The sequence below is a fragment of the Stegostoma tigrinum genome, chromosome 11 (genome assembly GCF_030684315.1).
Source record: "Stegostoma tigrinum isolate sSteTig4 chromosome 11, sSteTig4.hap1, whole genome shotgun sequence".
NCBI classification, from domain to species: domain Eukaryota; kingdom Metazoa; phylum Chordata; class Chondrichthyes; order Orectolobiformes; family Stegostomatidae; genus Stegostoma; species Stegostoma tigrinum.
In genome coordinates this window covers 24,001,107-24,026,034 of record NC_081364.1, presented here as the reverse complement: position 1 = coordinate 24,026,034, position 24,928 = coordinate 24,001,107, and the positions used below count along the sequence as shown (strand labels likewise).

Here is a 24,928-nt window from a genome sequence, read left to right as displayed (position 1 = left end):
ATCAGAACCTTGATAAATTTGAAGATTGCAGCAAATGGGATAAGGAAGTGGAATCAGAAGAACAGAAACTACGGAATGATTTGGGAGAATATAAAAGTGGACAGGACAATGGCAGATGAAATCTTAAGTAGGATGCAAAGTACTGCTCTAGGAGTCTTACGAGACACAATGGTGATCATTGATCCAATCAATGCACAGCAGCAAAGCCAACCAAACAACTTTGTTAAAATGGATGGATATATCAAGGAAGGTAATCATCGAACTTTATGTCATTCAGATTGCATTGCATATACTGCATCTAGAATTGATTGGCAAGAAACAAGGGAAATCTTGATGATCTTGAAGGTACTGCAGAGGAAACAGAGAGGTTGGTCGCTAACATCATGATGTACAAACACTCAAGAAATTTGGTAAATTTCAGCCGAGTGAGGAATCACCTGAGAGGTGTTCTTAAAGAGTATCGAATACTGCTAATGGGATAGAACAAATGAACCCAGGATATTAATTTGCAGGAATGGAACAAATTGAAATGGATTCAAACTAGTAATGGTTGTTTTAAATCTTGAGCTTGTCACTTCTTCACCCAATGTCTAACAACAGACTTCCAGATGGAACAGTGATGTTTGAAATTTTACAGAAATGGGGGAATGAATGGAGAAATGAAGAGAGTCTGAATGATCTTCCTCATCTGTGATTATCCTATAAACTTGTGAAAAACTGAGGGCATTATATGCATGCAATACAGGCTGCGTAACCTCCTGCTTGATCAGTTCAGACTGTATGCTTCTCAACATATTTAAGATAATTCCTGTATGCTTTCCAACTGAACAACAAAAAAAAACAAAAACATGATATGTAGGAAGATAAGCAGATAGCACAGTTGGAGTGCCTGCCAACAAAATCTGATTTGGTTGCGTAGGATAGAGAATAGCAATAGATTTAAATAGCCATTTGAAACTGTGTTTCATGAAAAATAATATTTCTGCACAAATCTGAGGTTTGGATTACAGAGATTAACTGAATCATTCTGAAGCCTGTTATTTTTATTCAAATAAAAAGAACCCAATAAAGTCAGTACACAACAGTTTCATTTCCTTGATTTAACTAAGTTAATGGCCAGATTCTTCACATTTCCAAATCAGATTTTGTCTGCACGACTGGCCTGGGGCAGCTCTCCCACTGATCTATGCTTCTTCAGATAGAAATGACTCATTTTCACGCAACTCTGAGCTCAGAGATCAAACCCAGATGCAGAAATCACTATGTGGAGAACATGTAGCAGCAAGTCCCACCAAGTCATAAAGGAGGCTGTGGTGTAGCAGTAACGTCACAGTGTCCCAATCTAATGTTTCTGGGACATGGCTCGAAACCCACTGTAGCAGAGTTAAATTGGGAGACAATAAAACTCTGGAATTATGGAGTCCTATCATGACCATGTAACCAGTTAATTGTCATAAATACCCATCTATTTCACAAATTCCCTTTAGAGAAGGGCATCTACCATTCCTTAACTAGTTTGACTTGCATGTGACTTCAGACCCACAACGACATGCTGACTCTCAACCACTCTCTGAAAATGGCTTGGTAAGCCAGTCAGTTCAAGAAAAATTAGGGATAGTCAACCAATGCTGGCTTTGACACGCAACACCCAAATCCCAAAAAATAATAGAAACAGAGATCAACTAAGGCAGTCATTTACTTGGACATAAATTGATCTTTTTTCTCATAATTTTATGAAATCAGAAATGTGGAGTAAGCTAAGAAAACAGCATATAAAAGCTGTGATGAGATTCCCTACATTTCTCCCTGCTGGCACTGTTTGGCACAGCAAAGGACTTTGAAGCAAGGATAAAAATGTAAACATTTGTTACAACTGTATAAATACTTGTAAATGATAAAATGATTATAATGTCCCTGCAAAGGATTACGTGGAAGCTGGAATAAAGCTTCTATTAAAACTAAAAATTCCAATGGCGTGTGTTTTAAGAGCAAGGCTTTTTGTACAACTAGATCTACAAGCTGGGAGAGCTGGGTATTGCTTGGACTTGTCTCAGTAGAATTATAGTGTTTATAAATCTATATTGGATGATCTTCAATATAGTTATTATGTAGAACTTCTGAAAATACATAATAACATCTTCTGAAAATAAACAATACTGCAATATAGCTCTCAGATTATAGGGCATGTTTATGTTTTGGAATAATATGATATTTAAGTACAAGCAAAGGTAGATGTATTGAATCTCACAATAAATATTAAAAGCTGACAACTGGATTTGACTCATTGATGCCTGGAATATGGATCATATAAATGATCTCAAGGGGTCGAAGTTAATTTCAGAAGCTAGCTCAGGAACAGGCAATTGCAAATCGGTAGCCAGCTTTTCACTTCAAAAGAAAAGTAACTGGATGCAGCCTAAGATGCACTGACAATTCATGATCATCTGCAATGTACGATTGCTTATTGTGAATTCCTGTGGTGTTATGACCTCAAGATGGTAGGAGCGCACCGTCTCTCTTTAGTCCCAATACTCCGCAGGTCACAAAATTTAAATTAATCATTTTACCCACTTTCTGACATGGCCAATCACATATTTCCTTCATCTATTGATTCGCTACATGCAAGTAAAAACATCCACCAGCCAGATTTATTTAATAAACATAAAATTTGACTGATAATAACAGACAGCTTCTTAAATGAAGATGAAAAACTACATAGTTTTAAATTTGAAAACATAGATGTTTACCTCTCTTAATAGCCAAGAATAACATACAGAAGGTAGAGGGCAAAAACCGCATTTTCTCTGCAGAAATTCATTCAGGGGAAAAATCTTTTAACCAATGAAAGTCAGTTCTTGAAAGAAGAAAAGCAGAAAAAGGGTAGGAATGTTCAGATGCCAGTTGATCTTATGCCCTGGTGCGCGCACACACTGGTCATTGGAAATGTGCAATTGTTTCTGGGGTCTTGACAGACACAACTTGCTTAGGAACTGCATATCAAGAAGTTTTCCCACAAGCTCCAGGAGGTCAATTAGATTTCACACTAGAGGCACAACAGAGTGTTTCAGAAATGGGGGAAGAGATGAATTGGATAGCTTTAGTTCTGTAAGCTTTTTACTCTGCTCACTGCCCCATGTGAAAATCATGTAGCCTCGAAGCAAAACACTGTTCAAGCAAGACAACGAGGCAAGTATTTTCTATAAAGTGTACAAGCCATTTGCTGAACACGTGACTTTCCAGAAGTATCTTTACTTTACAAAAAAAATTCTGATTTGCCCTCTCATCGAGCATTTTCATAGAAAAAACAAATTCATTCCAGGAATCAACAAAGAACATGAATCAAATCCATTTTGATACAATCCTTCAAAAGCCAAATTTTAAAATATACTAAAGACGAAGCTTTCATTACACCAGCTTCATGTTTTTTTTCCTCTATGCCTGTATCAAAATCTTTACATATTTACGAGCTTAGTTTGGCTATTCACACTTTTAGTTTGACCTCGTATAAAAACAAAGAACAATACAGCATGGGAACAGTCCCTTCATCCCTCTAAGCCTGCACCGATTCCTAATCCTTATTTAGACCCGCTATTTATTGTTGAAATGCAGTTTCAATCCCTCCTGTTCACCTCCCATTCATGTATTCGTCAAGATATGCTTTAAATGTTGCTAATGCGCATGCCTCAACCTCCTTCACTAGCAATACATTCCAGGCACCCAAAACACTCTATGCAAAATATTTTCCCTGCACTTCTCCCCTAAATTTCCCTGCTCTCACCTTGAACCTGTGCCCTCTTGTAACTGACCTTTCTAACCTGGGAAAAAGTCTCTATCCAAAAGCATAAAGCACAAACAATGCTACATGACCTAAGGCAGTTGTTCTGTAGTAGCGACCAAGTGGCCATTCTTTGTGAGCGTATATACTTACCCAACTTCCTCTCAGTAAAATTTCTAGGCTTTTGAACTGCATCAATAATGGAGAATCCTGGTAAGACATCCCTCCCTAATCAGGAGCAATACTGACAGTGACACTTGCTGCTGAATCAGTTGAAATCAAATACTGAATCAGCAATCTCAACATTGTGACTCAAACATGGGCAAGCATGTTAAAGTCAAAGCATTGCACCCAGCCAAAACTTGTTTCAAAAGGTATTTTCAAACTATTAAGGATTTATCGTTAGACTGCATGGGCATATGACGAAGGTATGATTGAGAAAGTTTACAGCTAGACTATCCTAACATTTCAGGATTATCAGATCTGAATTCATCAGCATGATACCTTTTCCTGTCTAGTGCTGGTTAATGAACAATTGATGAATTCATGCACAATTTTTGAAATGTCTTCCACCAGTTAAAACTACAGAGGCAGAAGGGATTTTTCTTGATAATTGAAAAAATTTGTATGGACAGAAAAAAATTTTTGTCTTCTTATTGTGGGAATCATGTGGTGATACTCAGAGATAAGATTTCATTGCACAAGTGTAAGAAACTTGCAGCTCTTCATTCAATCTATTTGTTGGGAACTTGATGATTGTTACTATTGAAACAATAGGAGATTGAAGCTCTTTCCCTTTCTTTTCATTGTAAGTTTGACAGGCAGGCCTTTCATCCCCATTCTTGGATCAAAGATCAAGATTGGGCTCCATTCAGTAAATGCAAGAACCAAAACACATGAATAATAAATAAGATTATTAGGACTAGAATTTAATATCAGACTTTCCAAATGCTGTACAGCACTTTGAACTGTTTATTTAAATCATTCTGCCTTGCTGGTATATGATTTCTGGTCTTTATTAACAATAAGCATGAACAGGCCTTTTATTTTGTGAATCTTGCTCCATCACATCTTTAGACACACTTCTAGTAGGAATTGTTTGATTGTAGTTAATCATAGATTTCCTGCATGATTTTTCCTCGCTAACTCAGTTACATAGATACAAATGGTAGCATTCCAATATCATTCTTAAGATAAACTTGCTATCATAGGAATGGCCTTGAAATTTTTGTGCAACGCTTTCCTTTTCTTACTTTTATTCATCTGAAATTACTGAATTGGTATTTCAGTGGCTTTCCAGTAGCTTGTCCATATAGATATTCTTCCAGTATCTATTTGTAATTAAAAGTAGGCAGATTATTACTAGCAACCAGTGGAATTCAGTCCAATCCAATACTGGAATTAATAACATAGATGGAGGCCATTTTGCTCATCATTCTTGAGCCAGATTTTTGTCCAATTACATTGGTTATATCAGTCTTCCCTGTTCCACTCTGCTGAACCTTTTGTAATTATCTTAAATCCATATCCATTTTGTTCGCAACTGCAGGCAAGTAGATTATTATTTGAATGCTGATAGATTGGGAAAGCATGCCTATCAAGCTTTGCCAGTTTATTTTTAAGAGCATATTATGTACTAACTACTCTATTTCAATTTGTGTTTAAGGGTATTTCAATTATAACTCTTCAAATTCAGTTATTTTCACTCATGTTCTTCAGTACCACTGCAGATGAACTATTCATTCAGTTATGGCAAATGAAATGAAACTAAATTAAATGAACCAACTCAATAAAACGAAGATAAATGCATTTAGTAGTGGCAGGCAGAGGAGGAGAAGCCAGTGTTGTTTCTTTTGAAATAAAGTGTTCTGAACTAACCCCAACTTTATTTGTTTTAGTTGGCACTACTGAGAGATGCCTCCATCTGACCTACTTTAATTTGGTGATCCTTTTCTGGGAACTCTCAGATGGGTTATTGCAACATTTTAGCAAATGATTCTTTGCTGTTTAGTCTCATCGATGCACACCAGTCCAGTCTCATCCATGCACATCAGTCCAGTCCTGGTAAGGAATTGTGAAAATTCAGCTCAACATGAATCCTTATTAATAAAGGTTATCAAATCTTTCCAAAACCATTTAAATTGCTTCATGTTTAAACACTTATCGCAGTTAATATTTTCAGACCATGCACACAGTTCATGTAACATTAACTGATTCTGTTGACTGTATACAAAATATTTCTTATTGTCAAATCAAATGCCATACACCAGATTCTGCAGGCAAAGTTTTTCCATGTTTGAATGAATATATTTCTAAACAGAATGTCTGTTGATATCAACATGCTCATCTGATTTTTTCAGACTTATGCTCAATATAATGATTTAAATAACTTTTTTTCCTGAACAGATTTTTTCACTGACAATTTTTCATTAATTCACTTTCATTTTTAGGTATCAGTAGATTTTTATCATGCTTTATTTCAATTTATTTCAGAGATTTTGCTGCTATCGTGCATATTCCCGTGTATAAGATACAAGTATTGCTAAAACAAGCTACTTTAGTTAGCACGTTGCATCGTTTGTCTGGTTTACGTGAGGTCAGCACTGAGCATAATGAAGAACTTTCCACCATTACACAGGCGCATCATGACAAGTAATATACTTAGAACTGCTCTGTAAACATTCATTTCTTAAAGCAAAACTTTAGTTTTAACAAACAATTTTTTTCCCCTCCTTTAGGAAACTGGTCTTGGTACATTATAATTTCAGATCCAGCTCCAGCATGTTAGCCAGCTAACCACACTTCACTAACATGCTGAACAGGTTGTAAGACCAAAATGGTCCTTACCTGACCATCTGCAATTGTTCACTTTTTCAGTGGTCGGTTAATAATGAAATATTGAAAACTGGTTTTTTTCCTGACCTCTAACTCAAGGGCATCAAAGTCAAACGTAGTGCCATATATTACTGCCCTAGCCCTCAGTTACTAACACAGGCACAAGAAAGTAAAAGAAATACCTTGGAAGTGAGGTCAGTACATCTAGTAAAAAGTTACTGCTTACTTCAGGGGGATAATGGCGAGACCAGATAAACCTCTCCACACGTAGTGTTTTATATTAAAATGAAAGAGAGAAGCTGTATCTAAGTACTTATAAATTGTATCCAGTAGGGCTGTTCCTTTAAAATGAGTTTATAAATGCCCTGGCATATCATGCATCCTTTTCCAGTCCCTCCACATAGCACAGTCGGTACCTACATCGTATTTCATTCAATGCATATTTATAACAGTAGGAGTAACCGGGCCCAGTTTTAAACAAAACTAGGTCGTAACAGCTTTTGACCATTGTCACCTGCTTGATAATTTCCCAAAAGGCACAAACCTTAATTAAATACTATATGGGAACTACCTGCAAGGATGTCAATGAAACGAGCTTTTCTGGACACAAGCCAAGAGGAAATAAATTCTTACCTGCTTTGCAAATTGAAAGATTGCATTGTTCCCACTAGTAAATAGATGTAATAAATGTCAACCATAATTAAGCAGAATGCTTGTTCAAACATTGTAACTGGAGAGCTCTGTGAAAGTATTTTGAATAGATAAGCAGGTCTGCCAGCATATACCAGAGTGAATCAAATAGTTTAGTACGAATTATTTAAATGGGCCTTCATATATCTGCAATAGTGCAGGGAAAAAAAATTAATACACATGGCAAGAGACTTTAGATGATATGTAAATGTTGCACTGGTGGTGACATGATCACAATTTGCTTGGTCCTTTAATCTTATCTTGATGTCATCAACTTAGCAAATGCCTTATGAAGTTAAATATCCAATTCAATTCAACATCTTGCTGCAAAATTTCAATTTAATTTTTATTTGGTTATAAGATCTTGGTTCTATGAGTACTGTTCATCCTCTGAACAAATGTGTAAATAAACCTCAAGGACACTATCCAGAAAGTGTGCAACAATTACATGTTGGGAGGTTAGAAATTGTGAATCAGAGGCAGAAATCTGCAAGCACCCTCACTAGCAACTTCAGTCAATGGACTGAGGAGTCATGGAGTGAAGTCAATGTCAATATTAATAAAATTTCATTTCTAAAATTTGGCATATTGCATGTGCTCACCAGTACCAAGAATGATAACTTGTGAAATGCTGATGCCAAAATTACTATGAATGATGACGATGAAGGGAATGAGGAAGATTCATACTATCATGTAATACAACATTATGACTGGTACAAAATTATTCAGATGGGGGTTAGAATAACTTCAAAGGATTTCAACATGAAATGCTGAAGCTAATCTGTTACCTGTTTATATTTTATGGGATGAAATGTACATAGCCAGTAAAGTCATAAAACTAATACAAGCTGAAGAATTAATATGGATGAAATAAGTTATAAAACAATTTTAATATTTGATGACATTTTTCATGTTTTTTTAAAAATAGTCTTTATTCCATTGTAACAATGTTTTATTTGGTTTACATTTAGGCCCAAATCAAACATGTATTTCAAACCCTTGAAAACCATACGTGTGTAAAGGTCAACCACATGACTTTTAGGCAAAAATACTGATCACAAAAATTCAACCTTTACATGAATACAACTGTACTTGAGTGACAGAAACACACAGTTGCAATATGAACTGCAGCACAAGAGGAATGCATCAGCTATCCTGGGGACCTGCAAAATGTGCATTTACTATCCTGGGAGATTCCAGACGGGCTTGTCTGTTCCTCATAAGGATGAGAGATGTGCATGTCATACACTGTGAAGGAATGTGAAATGAGCAGATGTGCTATTCCGTGCGATATGTAGGTAGCATGTTTGCTAACTTTACAATGAACAGATAAGAAGTGAAACTCATCTTGTGTGAAGTATGCCAAGTCAGTTTCTCCATTTCTATTTATATACATTCAAAAGTTCAACTACATTGATTTAAGAGCACCTTCACTGGTTTAAAAGAAAGAATGGAAACAATCCGTTCCTTATCAGTGTCTGGGATTCAATCCATGCACGACTGTTGGCATAAGAGTCTCTTCTGTTTGCTAGTATTGAGGGATTAAATGGACTGAGCTAACAGGAGTGGTGGCAGTCTCAAATTGTTTAAAAACTGTACCATATCCAGAGCACAGAAGGCCCTGCACAAGGCAAGCAAGCCAATAAAAAAAGAAATGGAAAATTAAAATCTGTCGTGTGATTGGGGTTACACAGGTTGGGATTTGGGAAGAAGCTCTACACTACAGGTGATTCAAACAATTCTTGGTCTGGAATGCTTGGCCATTTTACATTGGATGGAAAATTTTCAAAATCTGTTCAATTCTTCATGCTCTCCCATTCCCCATGTCTGGTGGAGTAGTGGCACCAGTGGGGAGAGTTGAGAAAGGCTTCAGTTGAACTGGGCTGGAATGTGTCAAGAAGTGAGCTCAACAAAGCAAATGGTGCATTAGCAACAAAAGTGGCTCAAGGTTAAAAAAAAAAGCTAAAGATGGCGTGAAGCATTCACAATAAACTGGATTAGTTAAATAACAAACAGATATTAATAGATTTGATCTAAATAACCAAGATGGAGTCATTGCAGCACTGTGGCTGAGGTTGGGAGTTAAATATTTCTGGATAATTGATTCTTAGAAGAATTACAGAAAATGGAAAATGAGAAGAAAATCACAGAGAAAAGGGATCTTAGAAAATCAAAATGTTGAATCCATTCAGGTGGAGTTTAAAAAAAAGCAAAGGAAGAAACATGAAAATGACAGAAAAAAAACACTAGTAGAGTAGATTTTAGAGCTTTGAACAGTAATTGTAGTACTGGACAGAATATAAATGAGGAATTCAGAGGTATGCATTACACAGGTAATAAAGCCGTCATAGGAAATGTTAATTTTTATATACAATTGGCAAACCAAATCTACAGTAATAGTAAAGAAGATAAAATACATTCAAGGTAGATTTTCACATCAATATGTCAAAGGAGCATGTAAAAAACAACTATTTTACATCCAGGATAATGCAAAGAGTCAAAATTAATCAGAATTTCTGAAACTAGGGATTTAAATTTATGGCTGTAAAAAAAGCTCCAATGCTGCTCTGTTGTCAAGGATATTGATACTCACTTTGCCACGAGAGTTCAGCCCTTGTGTCAATGTTCAGACCAAGTTCAGGACCTGAGTGGTCACGGTGTAACCAAAACTGAATATTATTGAACAGGTTGTCAGTGGGCAAGGGCCACCTGCCGACACTATCAGTAACCCCATTACACCATTTAAAGGGGTTGCTTAGGTCATTTTGCTGGATGGCTGGTTTGCTAAACAGGATGATGGTGAGTTCAGTTCCTGCTCCAGCTGTCGGTGGTGACCCTCAGGTTAAACCACTGCAGTTGTCTCTATATAATGAGAGAACAGCCCTACGGACTGCTAGGGTTGTGGTAACTTTACTTACTTTTACATCACTTTGCTGATATCGACAGTAAACTCTTAATTGATAACTGGCCGTTTTGGATATGTGGAAAAGACATACCTGAACAATTTTCCACATTGTAGGTAGATGTCGTGTGGTTGCTCTATTGCGACAGCCAATATATCCTCCATCTCTGCGGTCACCTTTTTCACAGCTGTAGAATGTGGATTATTATACCCAGCATGTTTGTTTAGCTCTAGTTGCATTAATTTTTCAAGTATGATTTCTGTCAGTCATACCTTTTTTCAGATTCAAGGAAATGTACCAAAACTACAGTCCATGGGAATCAAAAGGAAACACTCCCCGGTTTGGAGTTATACCTAGCATAAAAGAAAATGGTTATTGAATGGAGGTCAGTCTCATTGCCAGGACATCACCCTAAAAGTTTCTCAGGGCAGCTAACTAGACCTTACCTTCTTCAAACGCTTCATCACCGACTTCCCCTCTATCATAAAGTCAGGAGTGATGGATGTTCTCGAATGATTAATGCTTTGAATGCACTTTACATTTAATATTACTTGGAGGATTTACATTCTTAAGGATTGTGGAAAACAGAATTGGTTTCAAGTTCTGTGGACATACCTGGACAGCTTCTTTAAAAGAAGGCTACGTAAAAGTACATGACGGGTGGTAATTGCTTGCTTTGCTGTAGTTACGTGGCAACTGGTTATGCAGTGACTTGGTTGGAGAGATTTATGTTTTTGCTAGTGTTAAAGAAAAGCTTGCTAAGAACATGTTTTACAGCTGATCACTCCAATTTCTGGAAGGAAAACACTCTACATCAGTTCAGGGTGAAATGTGCTTGTTTCTTTTGAGAAAGTCATTGAAAGATCATCTCAAGACTGTATTTCCTGAGCAAGCCGTGTTTGTGAAACTTCAGAGACAACTGTAAATCATTACTCAGTTAGCCAGAACATTAGAGCTACAGACTTCAACCTTTTGCCTTCAAGAAAGTCAATTGCTTGATGTTTTATTCAGGAAACCAATCCCTGCAGAATAACCTGTTCCTTTTGTTCCGTTTTCCTATGGAAAGCAAAGGTTGTGTACAAGTTTGTGCACATGTTCTGGGGATAATTAGAGACATAAGCACCTTTATTGAATAACCTTCGTTTTGTTAATAAATCTGTGTGTGTTTATTAAGAAACTTAGTTGATATATCATTTTGTTTAAAAACTTGATATCAACAAGGTACAGAAATTGGTCATAAAAGAGATAACAAAGTGCAGAGCTGGACGAACACAGCAGGCCAAGCAGCATCTTAGGAGCACAAAAGCTGACATTTCAGGCCTGGACACTTCATCCCATCAGCTTTTGTGCTCCTGAGATGCTGCTTGGCCTGCTGTGTTCATCCAGCTCCACACTTTGTTATCTTGGATGCTCCAGCATCTGCAGTTCCCATTATCACTCACACAAATTGGTCATCTTGGTGACTGAAATGTCTTTTTATTTTCAATTGCACTTAGCAGAGCAATAGGGGACTAGAGCCACAGGGCACTCCGCTAGCTTTCATTGTAACAAATACAGACTTTTACTGATAATTGTATGGTTTTCAATATTATTTCCAATCCTCAGATACAGAAGCAGATTATGTCCATACGTAGTGAGACCTGAGCAACATTCATGCTTGGGCTGATGAGTGACAAACAACAAACACAAATCTCAGGCAATGAATATCTCCATCAACAGTGAATCTAACCATCTCCCTTTGACATTCAATGCATTACTTTCACCAAAACTCCCCCCCTCCCATCACCATCCTGGGAATTACCACTGGCTAGAAACTGAACTTGGCTAGTCATATAAATACTACAATTAAAAGGATAGGTCAGAGGGGGCGAGTTCTTTGGTGAGTAACTCACTGCCTCATTCCTCAAAATCCGTTCACCATTTACAAGTCACAAGTCAGGAGTGTAATGGAATACTCCGCACTTGCCTGAATAAGCGCAGCTCCCACAACTCTCAAGAAGCTTGATACCATGCAGGACAATGCAGCCAATGTGACTGGTATCCCATTGACCATCTCCAGTATTCACTCCCTTCATCACTGTTGTCATTGCGCATCAGTGACTACCATCTATGTGATGTGCTTTAGCAAATCATCAAGACTCCTTCAAGAGCATCTTCCAAACCCACAAGATCTACCAATTGGGACAAATGCAGCATAGACATGAGAATACCATCACCTGCAAGTTCCTTTCCAAACCATTCACCATCCTGGCATGGAAATGTACTACCATTTCTTCACTTATTGGGTTGAAATTCTGAAACTCTCTTCAAATGTGCAAATGTACTCACACTATGTTAACTGCAGGGGTTCAAAGAGGCCACTCATCACCAGTCTTGCAAGGGCAATTAGGGATGAGCAATAATTGGTGACGTTGCTCGTGGCACACATATCTTGTGAACAGATAAATAATAAATAAAGTAATTTTTGCCCTTTCAGAATAGCCTAGACTCTAGCGTGTTGCCCATATATAAGGAAGCATATATGTGTCGTATAGGAAATGCAACCTAGGTTCAGCAGCTGATTTCTGCTGCGCTAAAATCGTCTAATGAAAGAAGAATGAATAGATGAAGCTTTTCCAGTGTTTAGGAGAATGAGCTTACTGAAAGAAAATAAAACTTCTAATAGGCAATAAGAAAAGATCTAGTCACTTGGTCACATAAGCAAGCCTGCTGCCATTCTCACAAATCTGACAGATATTAGGAGAATATTTGCCCTGCCAGGCAAATCTCAAACTCAAGGTCGCAGCCTCAGGATAAAAGGTTAGATATCAAGGTCTGAGATGAAGAGAAATGTCTTCACTCAAATATTTGAAAGCCTTTGCAACTTTCCACCTCAGAGAATGGTGGATACTCAGTTATTTACAACATTCAAGACAGAAATCATTTTTTTTTAGATGCTAAGGAAGTCAAGGGACATTGGGTGAGAACAGTGCACAAAGTTGTAGCTGAAGCAGAAGCATTGATGACACTATGGAACACTGCAGCCGACCCAAAGGGCTGAGACCCTCTCCTGCTCCCATTCCTTATGTTCCTATTATGATGATCCCATTTGATGACATAACTGGGCAAAAGTCTGGCTTGATAGATAAGTTTTTATTATTCACCGAGGTGGTCTTTCACTGAAACACAAGCTCAGAATGCTGCAGATTTAGTTCTGACTGTGAAACAGAAGTTTATTACGCAAAAGGAAGATAACATAAAATTAAACCAAGTTATTTACATACGGCACAATTTGGAAGACTTTGAAACACACAGAAACAATACGAATCACATCTTCTCAAAATCTTCACACTGCATAAATATCAGAAACAGTTCCTGCTCTATCAAAGCTTGGGGTTTGAATTATCTGTTTCTTTCAATTGCCAGGCTTGAGGGTTTGGTAGTCTCTTCCTTCAGCATTCACACAATTTAAGCTTAAACTTTTGCAACTTTGAATAACCCCTCCAGGGATCTAGCTAAACATTTCTAATCTGAAAGGTTCAAACTAACTTTCTTACATTGTGGTAGCTTATTAGCTAACAGAAAACTCATTTCTCAATGAGCAATTGTTTCATACATCTAACTTCGATCAGAACCTCTGGAAACTGACAAACAACAGTTTTACAAGCTATTATTCTTCCTTTCCCAAAAAACAAAAAATAAACAATGGTTTTAAACAGAAGCAAGCTAATGCCTGTCAATGTTACTCTTCTTGTAAACCACACCCAATGCAAATAAATCTACACCATTGAGGGCACAATCTATTATACTGGATCAAAAACAATCGTCGTTTCAGAAATTTGACAAGTTACCGATTCATTACCCTCATACACACAGACCAAAACCCACAATGCCACCAGTTCAAAATCCAAATCCCAAAACAGAAGATATTTATAAATAGGTTTCAACATCTTTTGTCCCACTGTGTTCACATATTGGCAAAGGATAGAACACTGACTGGGAAGGGGGCCAGGTAAGTGATGGAATGTTTAGCATAGGTCAGAGTGGGTAGGAGATATTAAGTTTGGCAGGGAATGTCAGGTCCTGTGAGGACTGTCAGGTGACAGAGTATTAGCCCTTCGGGGCTTTAGGAGGTAGCAAAGTGAGATTGGGGTTTGCCCGATCCATGCTGGGAGAAGAGGGCTGATGAATCCAATGTTAGAAAAGAGTACTGTTTTAACCTGGGGTGGGGCTTCGGGAGTTTGGGGGTGGTGGTGTCATAAACAGACCTTGGGGAGATGTAATTGGAGGAGCACATGGTAAATGGGGATAAGTTTAATAGTTACACAGAGGTTAGCCTAGGTGTTTCATAGTCTAACCTTCTCAGAGTAATCAGTTATTTAACAGCAGTGGAACTTCTGAATTCTTTGGTTTAATTGGATATCTACACAGGGCTCCTGGTACAGGGGAATTTCCTACGGGAGCCTTCACTTTCCAAGCAATCCTCTTGGAGTCGGGTATGGTACAGGTTAGGGATTTTGCAGGGTCCTAGTGCACAAATCATTTCTACAGCGTAGATGAGAATATCTGGCCATTGGAAAAATCTGGGCCAAAATACAAAGCAGGGCAAAGTCCCGCTATAAACAATAAAACTTTAAAATATTTTGATAATGAATTGGGTGCTGAAGTTGGCAACTATATAAGTATGTGCTTCAGGTGCTAAGCTAATTTGGAATGCCTTAGGGATCTTGGGTTTAGAAAAGGGATATAGGCCTTGAACAGCAAAGTGCTCCAACCTTTCCAAATGGCGCTGCAAGGCCTGCTCCTGTTTTTTATTTCCTAAGTTCTACCTGAAAACACTGCATTGTGGACACAATCAAACCACTTGATTCCAAGAAATGACCTGTTCTCTTTCAAAACAGCGGTGACTGAAGACACCAGTGCCAAGAACTTAAACAATCTAATCTTTTGCACAGTTTAAAATATATTTTTAGAACAACATCGACAAATATGGCACTCACATGATAAAATCATTTTTGAGAAATTTATTTTAGTTGGCATTGTACAACTTCGATTAAATAAACTGTTCCAGATTAATAATCACAACTAGAGACAGGAGGCAGCTGGTAGGTCAATATCAAATGAGGTATCACTTTAAAAGGTTCTTTCTTTTCACTCTCTATCCAGCAATACCATTACAATGTCCTCATTCCTGGTAATGTCAAGTAGTTTAGTTCCATCTTTCTGCACACATGGCTCACTTTGCATAAAGTGCTGATTTTTAATCTAACATTTATAATAAACCACAGGGTTAAATAAAATTCTCAAATAAATTAGATTTTTTTTGTGCAGTTGTCAATTAATACACTGAAAAAATTTATCCTGGAAGAAATAACCATTACCCTCTATGTTACTGTAATTGAGTGCTTCATCTGAAACCTTAATTGTCCTTTGGCAAACAATTTGCAGCACATTTCTAATTTTTGCTTCAGGATTTTCTCTATCCACAAGTTGCCACTCGTCTCAACAGTTTAGTTAAGAGATGAAAGAAGGATTGAATTAATCACTGACAAACCAATTACAATCTAGAATGGAATATAAACTACTGCATTATTGATTCTAATAGTCACTCGATCCATGTGATCTTTTCTTCATCAAGAACTTTGCCAACAATCCATAAACTGCTACATCATCTCCAGTTGAATCATCAATTGTAAATACATCCTACTACCTTAGCCTCCAATGAATATATTATTTCCTCAATCAACTGCATTTTTTTTGCCCCTTTAAAGTTCCAGGACATTTCACAAACAGCTGCAAGGAAAATGGATACATTGTTAAGGTGGGAAGATTAGGAAAGATAGTCAAACACTTGGTCAAAAAACTTGATTTTCAGCAGCTTCATTTTTTGATTGAAGTAAAAGACACAAAGGACCGAGTGAAACAACTAAGAGAGGGTTAGAGAAGGAATTTCACAGAATGAATTCCAGATTTGTCATCAATTGTGGGATGATGCACAGAAATGAAAATTACAGCACTGGGAGACAGAATTGTATCAAATAATGAGGAGACTGAATTGAATGTTAGAGGAGATTACATGGATAGACTACAGAGTGTCATGGTTGGGATTAAAGGAAATAATTTCACAATGAATGCACTGGGGAAACAAGGAATCAATTATAGGCCAGTAAAGATGAGGGTAACTGACGAGTGGTACTTAAAGCAGGAAAGGATGTGCAGCACAGATTTGGACAAGTCCTATCTTTAAGGATAAAATCTAAGGGAACATTAATGTTTTGGCGACCTGAGCGAAGCCAGTTATATACTGAAGCATCAGGTGAAAAGCATTTGATACAGAAACAGTGGCAGGGATTATTGCTTGTCTTCAGTAAAATAAAGAAGCAAAAGGTGGCCATACATCTTTACATGCACTCTGAAGGGCATGGCTAGGTTTGGTGGTAGAGGTTTGAAAAAGCTACTGCTGAAGATACTCAGGCAGCAATCAGTCTGGTGAAAACCTAGAAACGCACGTTTCTTAAAATTCTTTCTTGGGCTGCGGCATCACTAGGAAAGTCCCAGCATGTTTTGCCCAGATAGACTGCCCTTGAGGTTTGGGTACTAGTTTAAGGTAAATTCTTATTATTCTTATAAATGAATCTGCAGCTCTGAACAGCATACTGTACAGTGACTCAGTGGTTAGCACTGCAGCCTCACAGCGCCAGGGAGCGGGTTCAATTCCACCCTCGGGGAACTCTCTGTGTGGAGTTTGCACATTCTCCCCGTGTCTGCGTGGGCTTCCTCTGGGTGCTCCGGTTTCCTCCCACAGTCCAAAGATGTGCAAGGTAGCTGGATTGGCCATGCTAAATTGCCCGCAGTGTGCAGGGATGTTTAGGTTTAGTGGGTCAGACATGGGAAATTAGGGGAATGGTCTGGGTGAGATGCTCTTCAGAGGGGCAGTGTGGACTTGTTGGGCTAATGGCCGGTTTCCACACTGCAGGGATTCTATGATCTATGATCTTCACAAACAGAAGACGCATCAGCATAGAGTCAACTCACTCACAGTTTGTGCTGTGGACTAGTGCCCACCAGGAACTGGGTTGAGACTGCCCAGAGTCATTTCACAAAGGATCCTTATGTCCTCTTCAAAGCCAGAAGACTTTCAACATCATTTTGCACTGGATTTGTGCCCAGGTGCAGAGGTGTAAAGACACTGCTCAACCCACTCATATATAAATAAAAACAAGCTTGTGTGGCTACTCACTACTCTACAGTCCACTCTCCGAGTTTGTGCCTCTTTGAGTGTTGCTAAAATTGCACTGCCAACTTGAGATGTGGTATTCCTGTAATTTTAAATTTCAGAGTTAGGTGACGTTATAAGTATCATCTCACTTTCTGCAGTTTTTAACAAATATTTGGTGTTTCTCTAGAAGATGGAGATGAGTTATTATAAGCTGTTATTAAATTGACAAGCAACTTGCTGACAACACTCAGAAGAATGCAATGGGTGCAATTTTAATATTAGCTTGTAGCTAGAAATGGTATTGGTTAGCATAGAATAAAGAGATTGCATCCCCCTTAGAAAATAAATATCCAGACGGATAGAGGAAGAGAAGGATCTGGGGACACAGATATGAAAGATAGCACGAATAAAGAAAACCAAAAAAAAGAACACAAACAAAGCTTCCAAATGCATTCCCAGAGGGATTGAATTGAAAAGCAATGCTAAATTTGCTCACAGCCTTATTTAAATCACACTTGGGAGTCATAGTTTCTACATTTTAAAATGGGCATGGAGGCACAGGAGTTGATACAAATAAAATTTATGAAAATGATAACAGAATTGAGAGGCTATATCCATCAGGAAATATTGATAATGTTGAGGGTAATTTCTCCAGAAGAGAGAAAGCCAAGGGGTGCCTTGGAGCAATTCAAGGTGGCTATATAATGCTAGTTAGGGCTTCTTGAGAGATAAAGCTTCCACTTGTGGGTGAATATAGGACTAGGGGGAATTAATATATAACATTCAGTAACAGAAGCAACAGAGCCAATAGAAACCTTAAAAAAACTTTAGAATTTACTACTACAAAGTGTTACGGAGGCAAATTTATTGCATGCATTTAAAGAGATGCGAGGCAAACGCAAGAGGGAGAAAGAAATAAAGATGTGTTTAGTGGAAAGGAACGGGAAGGTAGGACAGAGCTAGCATGGAGCACACACAGTGCCGTTGATCTATGGACAAAATAGGCTACAAGTAAGATGTAGTATGAGATGTAATAGTTTAAGATACAATATTTCACATCATAATGTTAGAAAGGACCTAAGATCAATTTCATTTCAATTATGAAGAGTTGCTGAACTCACTTGACCAATATGGATTGTGAATTTGTTTTAAGAGTAAATAGCATAGTCAATAATTTTATGTGCATAGAGAATGTTGTAATCCTCTGCTTCACTACTTGAATCTACTATTTGCTCAGTGTTATGAAAGAGCTACTAAGTCACAAACAGATCTATGTTTATTTGTGCCTGCAGAGTTCCTGTTTGGAACTGGCATGGTTTTGACTCTTCAAGATTTTTCAAGTTTATTTGCCTGTGTAGTGCATAGCAACACCTGGAGGCATTTGTAAAATTTCAGTTTAGCATACAATAATCAAATGTTTTTGAGCCAATATTACCTGATGCCTTGCATAATTAAGCATTTGCATGGCTGTTCGGTAAAGCAGTGAGTAGAACAAAAAAAAATCACTCAATAAATATTATTTATTTTCAAAGTCAATTGTTTCCAACTAAATAGTAAACACAGCATGGGTATGGTGAACTTATTTAATGTCAAAGGTAGCCCAGATTCATACGAACTTTATTTGGCACTATGGTCACAGAAAACTATAACTTTCAAAATTTAGATACAAAGCAGGAACAGCCTGCCACAAAGAAAGCAGAATATTAACATAACTTCTTTTTGTCCAACAGAAGTAATTCCTTAACCAAATAGACTATTATTGATTAAGTCAAAGGCAATTGGCTCCATCATATTGTGTACAAACTTTAAATCTTTACGTCTGTTCACAACCTATTAATCTATAGTAATAAAACTGGGTTTGTTGTCTCTGATGCTAACTACAGAAAGACACACTGAATTTTGGGTTAATGTACATTTAAGAGAATTAAGAACCATATGGATTATAACCTTGTCAAAGTTTACTAATCTTAACAAAATTCAAATGTCTCCATTTTAATATAGCTCTTAGTCTTATTGCTGACAGAACAACATTGGCAAGTTTCAATCCTCCACTTAAAAGTTCAACAAATACTCCTTTTGGAAACATTACTTTGAAACAAAAATAAACACATTAAAATCAGTTACTTATTTAATCAAAAGAGTTAAACAATTTGTCAATGTGTTGCATTTCTCAAAAAACAAAATCACAACCCTCAATCACCACAGGAACCAGAAGTGTCATCAGCAGAACTGATATTTGGCTACTTTCACTTGGCTTGAGTGTCTCTCTATTGAGGCAGTGCCCTCCATATAAAAGTGCTGACTTAATTGCCAACTCTAAGCTGCTTTTTTTTTTGCCAGGCACAGAGACCTTGGTACGTGCTTTTGGGCATGCATGCACATGCTTCCTGGCATACAAATAGTGATTTATGGTTTATTTTGAAAAAATAAGGGTTTCATCATGCTATAAAGTTAAAAATTAAATTAAAAAGTTCTTGTACAGTTAACAGTTTGGATGGGATCTTCAGAAAGGTATTTGTAGAGGTATGTAAAGCAGAGGTTGTGTAAAGCTACTCTTTACACCTCTTGACAGAATCTGATCAAATATCCATTTAGTATCTTCAGTATTTGAATCAATACTTGAATAAAAATATTTAAATATACTTTGAATACTCTTACAATTCAATTTCTGAACCATATTATTATGAAACACAGCACAATAAAAATACAATAGGTCCACTAAAACTGGAGCAATGCATTATAAGATCGAAATATACAAGGAACAAAGTTGCCACCTTCATTAAAAGGAGAACATCTTGCAGAGAAAGGGTATTTGCATACTAAACCAAGGTCCCAAAGACAGTCAGCGTTTAGTCGATGTGAAGAAGTTTAGCCAAGTATACCCTGGTATTCTTAAGAGGGAAAAATGTGATTATTAGCCCTGTTGAGCAATGCCTTTTCTTAAGGTCTAAATACTAGAGGCAGTTTTTTGAAAAGAAATCAGAACCTGGTCAAAGGACAACTCTGTCTCATTCCACATGACACAAGGGTCAACAAAGTCCGTAGCTGATGAGCTCAATATGTTGGAACTAAAGCCATTACACCAGCTGTTCTCCATGAGAGAGCTATTAATTCATATGATGCCACAGGTTCAAACAGAGACATATATCTTATGAAATATGAGATCTACATCCCATATTCAATCAATGGGAGTGTGGAGAATTGCGGGATGTGGAAACATGAGATTTTCACGCTCCTTTCACAAAACACAATACGAAATGATGTTCCTTCATTATGAGCCAAATAGAGGAGCATGAAAATGTAACAGCGCTGGTTCATCATGTCTGTTAAAAATAACTAGCTTTAACTTCCTTGATTTTACTGAGATTTTTCTAGGGTTAAGCAAATCTCACAAATGAAAGGACTGAATTGTTAAAAGAAAAAACTCTTTTAGTTAATCACAAATGTCTTTTTGAGCAGAATGCTTACTAGTTAAAGATTCTGGGTGATAATTTGGTTATTTCACCTGTGGGACAAGAGCTCAAATCTATCAATTATTGATCTTTGAAACCATCTCTCTGTCTCCCAGTTGTGAAACTTCTATTTAATAACGGAATTTAAGTTGATGCGAATTAAATTCCCAATAAATTAACAGGTTAAATGATAGTTAGTGGGGGAAATCAAAGTGGCACAGTTGTGGAGGAGTAAAGGAGTGTTTTACTATTTTGCTGTGACTTAAGTGAAAGACTTGTGCTGACAGATGTGAAAATAGGTAATACTCTAATAACCAACACTCAAGACATTTGAACATGAAACTTGCACTTTAAGAAGATGTTCCATTTTGCATTTTAATAATTATGGTTATTTAAATGAAAGCACATTTAATTTTCTTTCCACATTTTCAACCATCTCTCGGTGACTGAGGGCACACAGACAACCTGCTGCCAGTCCTCCAGTAATGCTTCCTAAAAAGAACATTACTGCTGATTTTCTGCACTCTGAAATCATTTTTTAAAAATTGAAGATGTTAACAATAGGTTGACTTGGAGGGAAAGCTGGCTTGCCTTCACTGAAATCAGTTTAAATATCGAATATTGCTATCTATGGAAGCTGTCTGAACTCTGCAGACTACTGCTTTTAAACAGAGCATGTTCTTCAGTGTGCAGTAAAGTCCTGGGAACAGGCATGTCTTCCATTTAAACTTATCATTAGGTACTATTAAATCCAGGATGCTGATTGCATCTCTGTGCATACAGAGGTCCCAGGCTGTCTGGAACTGCCAAGTAAAACAGGCAAGGGAACAGCTTGGTATTTACTGGGGGGAAATAAAAGCTTAACATGCCGAAAACTGACACCTGCTTTCTGGTCTAAGAGAAAAGCTCTTGCTCACTGGTTTTGCCCTACTCCTCTGCCCTTTCTGCCACCTTGGAGTTTTGCTTTAAAAAACACAGCTGTCAACTTTTTGGTCACCATGGGATTCCCTTATGCAGATGAGCAAGGCCTCAGACAAGCCAGGAACAGTGTCAGCAATAACAGCAGGAGCAGTAGGCACCTCAAACTCCTGCCATGCTAAAGGACAAAAGCAATGAGCGTGGAGCTCTAGCTCTCAAGAGGCAATCTGTAGGCACAGAATGATCTTCTTGGGCATGGTTGAATGCCAGTGCCTCATAAGCCCCAGATGTTCCTTTCAGGTGGTTGCTGAGAGCCTCCAGGCAGAAGGCATCCTGCCAACTAAATGGGAATGAAATATCACTTGTGATGTTTGTCGAATTTCACAATCTGCTGAAGGAACTCTTGGACAAAGCATATTAACTGAAGTACCCTCATCTCAATCTTCAACAGAAACAGATTCCACTTTGTAAACATCCAGGCGTTCGTAACATTATGCATTTCTGTGCACGTCTGACATAGAGTTGCCATGCTACACAGTATTTAATATCCAAATAAATAGTCTTGTGCAACTAAACAGTCTCTACACATAAAACAAAATAAACTGTGGATGGTGGAAATCAGAAACAAATGCAGAAATTGCTGGAAAAGCTCAGCAGTTCTGGCAGCATCAGCGGGGAGAATGCAGAGTCAATGTTTTGGGTCCAGTGATCCTTCTTCAGAATTGACTGTAGCTAGGAAAAAGACTGGCACAAATCTCCATCTCCACCTATCTTTTATTCCTTCCCCTTCCTGCCTACCCCATCTTTAGCATTTTTACCAATCTTGTCCTAGTTAGAATCAGGTTGAAAGAAGGGTCATCAGACCCACAACATTAACTCTACTTTCTCTCCATGATTGCTGCTAAAGCTGCTGAATTTTTCAGCAATTTCTGTTTTTGTACAAATTCTTTACCTTCATCGTTTTGGGTACCTAAATGGTAGAATCTCTAGGACTTCAGTGAGCTAGAGACTGACTGCTTGCTTCCTGGCCTGACTGTTCAGAAACTCATGTCCAATATCCCCAGGTTTTGAAGCCTTTGAGGATCCTGCCAAAGACTGTTAAATATGTCACTAGCTTAGAGGGGAGCATTTGCAAAAGGTACAGCAATTTTACATGAGCTTTAACCATGACACTATATACAATGTAGAAATGGAAATATACATCCTCAAATTAAAGCACGTGCAACTGATGTTCAATAAGTCTTGGTAATGATATAGGTCAGATTATTTCTAAAGGATCCAATCCATGAATTTCTAAAAACATGCACAAAATAATCAGGGCCCTTCTAATCATCCAAGTGAACAATGTAGAATATGCTTTTTAAGTGGATTTGTTTTCTATTCTTAGTATATCTGACTGCCACAATGGCGTTTATAAATAATATTGACATATTTAGTCAAAACAGAGACTGATAGATGTTTGATGGGTAAGAGTGCCTGGGGATGTTGAACAAATGATGGTAAGTGAAGTTAAGGTACAGATGAGCCTTAATCTGACTGAATGGTGGAACACGTTTGAGGTGATTATAGGCTACTTCTTTTGCAATGTCTCCATGTTCAGTGAAGAAACGAGACAGAGGAAATACAAGCCGTTTGTTTGTACAGAGAAGCCAGGGTGAGCCAAACGAACTTTCGCATCTGGTGCCACCTTGTGACTGCATAGATCTGTGAAATTATATGTACGGTGAATAGCTCTATTTGGAAATTATTTACTGGTGCCTCATCCTCTCACTATTGGTAGTGCGTCAATTATATTGCATATACGTCTGATTTATTTTTGCTCAATGTTCATTCCTGCCACATACAACAAATAATTCAAATGTAAACAAATCCAAATCAAACACAAACTTGGAACATTTATACTCACATCTGCCTTATTCAGTTTGTGCACTGAAGGATATTAAATTACCAGTCCAGTTTAATGTACACAACTGAGGTTTTCCTCAAGATGGTAAGCAGCTAAAGATTCAGTTTGACTGTTTACATCTGTTTCAGGTCAAATGAATCCACAGATACAAATTAAACAGGCACAAGAAGTTACAAGATGAACCGAACCTTTTTTTTCTGAACTCAGTCAAATTCTGGTTGTAGATGCCTACATTTCAGTAGACAAAGTTCGATATTTCTAGACCTTGGTCAATTGCTGATGCCAATGGAATACTGCCAAACCCCAGTTTCATTTTGCACACAATCATCCAAGACCCAAATTAAAGAAAACAAACCTGCCCTCAGGATTCTCAAGGTACAGACTCAAGATCTGTTCCAAGCTGCATAATAATCAGAGGGACTCCAAGGATTTGTGACCCTATTGAGCCCATTATTGGCCTTCTGGAAAAGGATGAAGTTGTGAATAAGGCAAAGAAGTCTCAAGGTTCAGTAGCCTTTGAATAAGAGGGCATAAAGGAAACCTTGTTCAGTGCTGTGTTGCTGCAGTCAAGCATAACTGGAGTTTGGTGAGGCAGCTAGGAAACAGGGAGAAGGTGATTAACCCCTCCTTATCTCTCATCAGTGAGTACTTCTGCTGTTTTATATAAAAGTAAGGTCTCAGGGTATTTGGGGCATAAGGGGAAAGGGTGACCTTAAGGAACTCATAATATGAAGCACTGCAGGTTAGAAAGAGTGAATCTGACTAGGAGCAGCTGAGCAGTCGAGTGAAAAACTTTCAAAGATGCAGCCCAGGATGACCTTCATTCAGTTCAGACATGAAGCTCTTGAGGTGGCATCAGGATTCAAAGTGACACAGAACAAGTAGAAGGTGCTGTTTGGGTGAGTATGGATGGTGAATATTTGTACTACTATTATCACATAACTTGGAAAGTCTTTATTTTGTGGTTTATTGTTTATCAGGGATTTATTTTCTTTTAACAAGGTCAAAAGAAGAAGGGCACCAAAGTAATTGATAGCATTTAATTTTAAGAGCCCTTTAAAGGTTCTGTCCAAAAGGTCATGGCAGGAGAATTGAAAGCTGGATTTCTTTTTACTTCATTCATGGGATGAGGGTGTTGCTGACCAGGCAGCATTTATTGCCCATTCCTAATTGCCCAGAGGGCAGTTCAGAGTCAACCACATTGCTGTGGGTCTGCAGTCACATGTAGGCCAGACCGGTTAAGGATAACAG

General features: G+C 37.8%; 1 protein-coding gene across 4 annotated transcripts in view; it reads right to left on the bottom strand.

Annotated features, from left to right (window-relative positions):
* atg7 (ATG7 autophagy related 7 homolog (S. cerevisiae)) overlaps positions 1-24,928 on the bottom strand; it is a 148,240-nt gene that overhangs the window by 11,057 nt on the left and 112,255 nt on the right. The window contains exons 18-19 of one of the 4 annotated variants that reach the window (XR_009446490.1): positions 10,476-10,556; positions 10,297-10,390 (exon numbers count right to left, since the gene is read on the bottom strand). The exons of the other annotated variants lie outside the window; for them this stretch is intronic. The gene's annotated coding sequence lies outside the window, so the exon portion shown is untranslated. The remainder of the gene's footprint in view (positions 1-10,296; positions 10,391-10,475; positions 10,557-24,928) is intronic. 4 annotated transcript variants of the gene reach the window in all.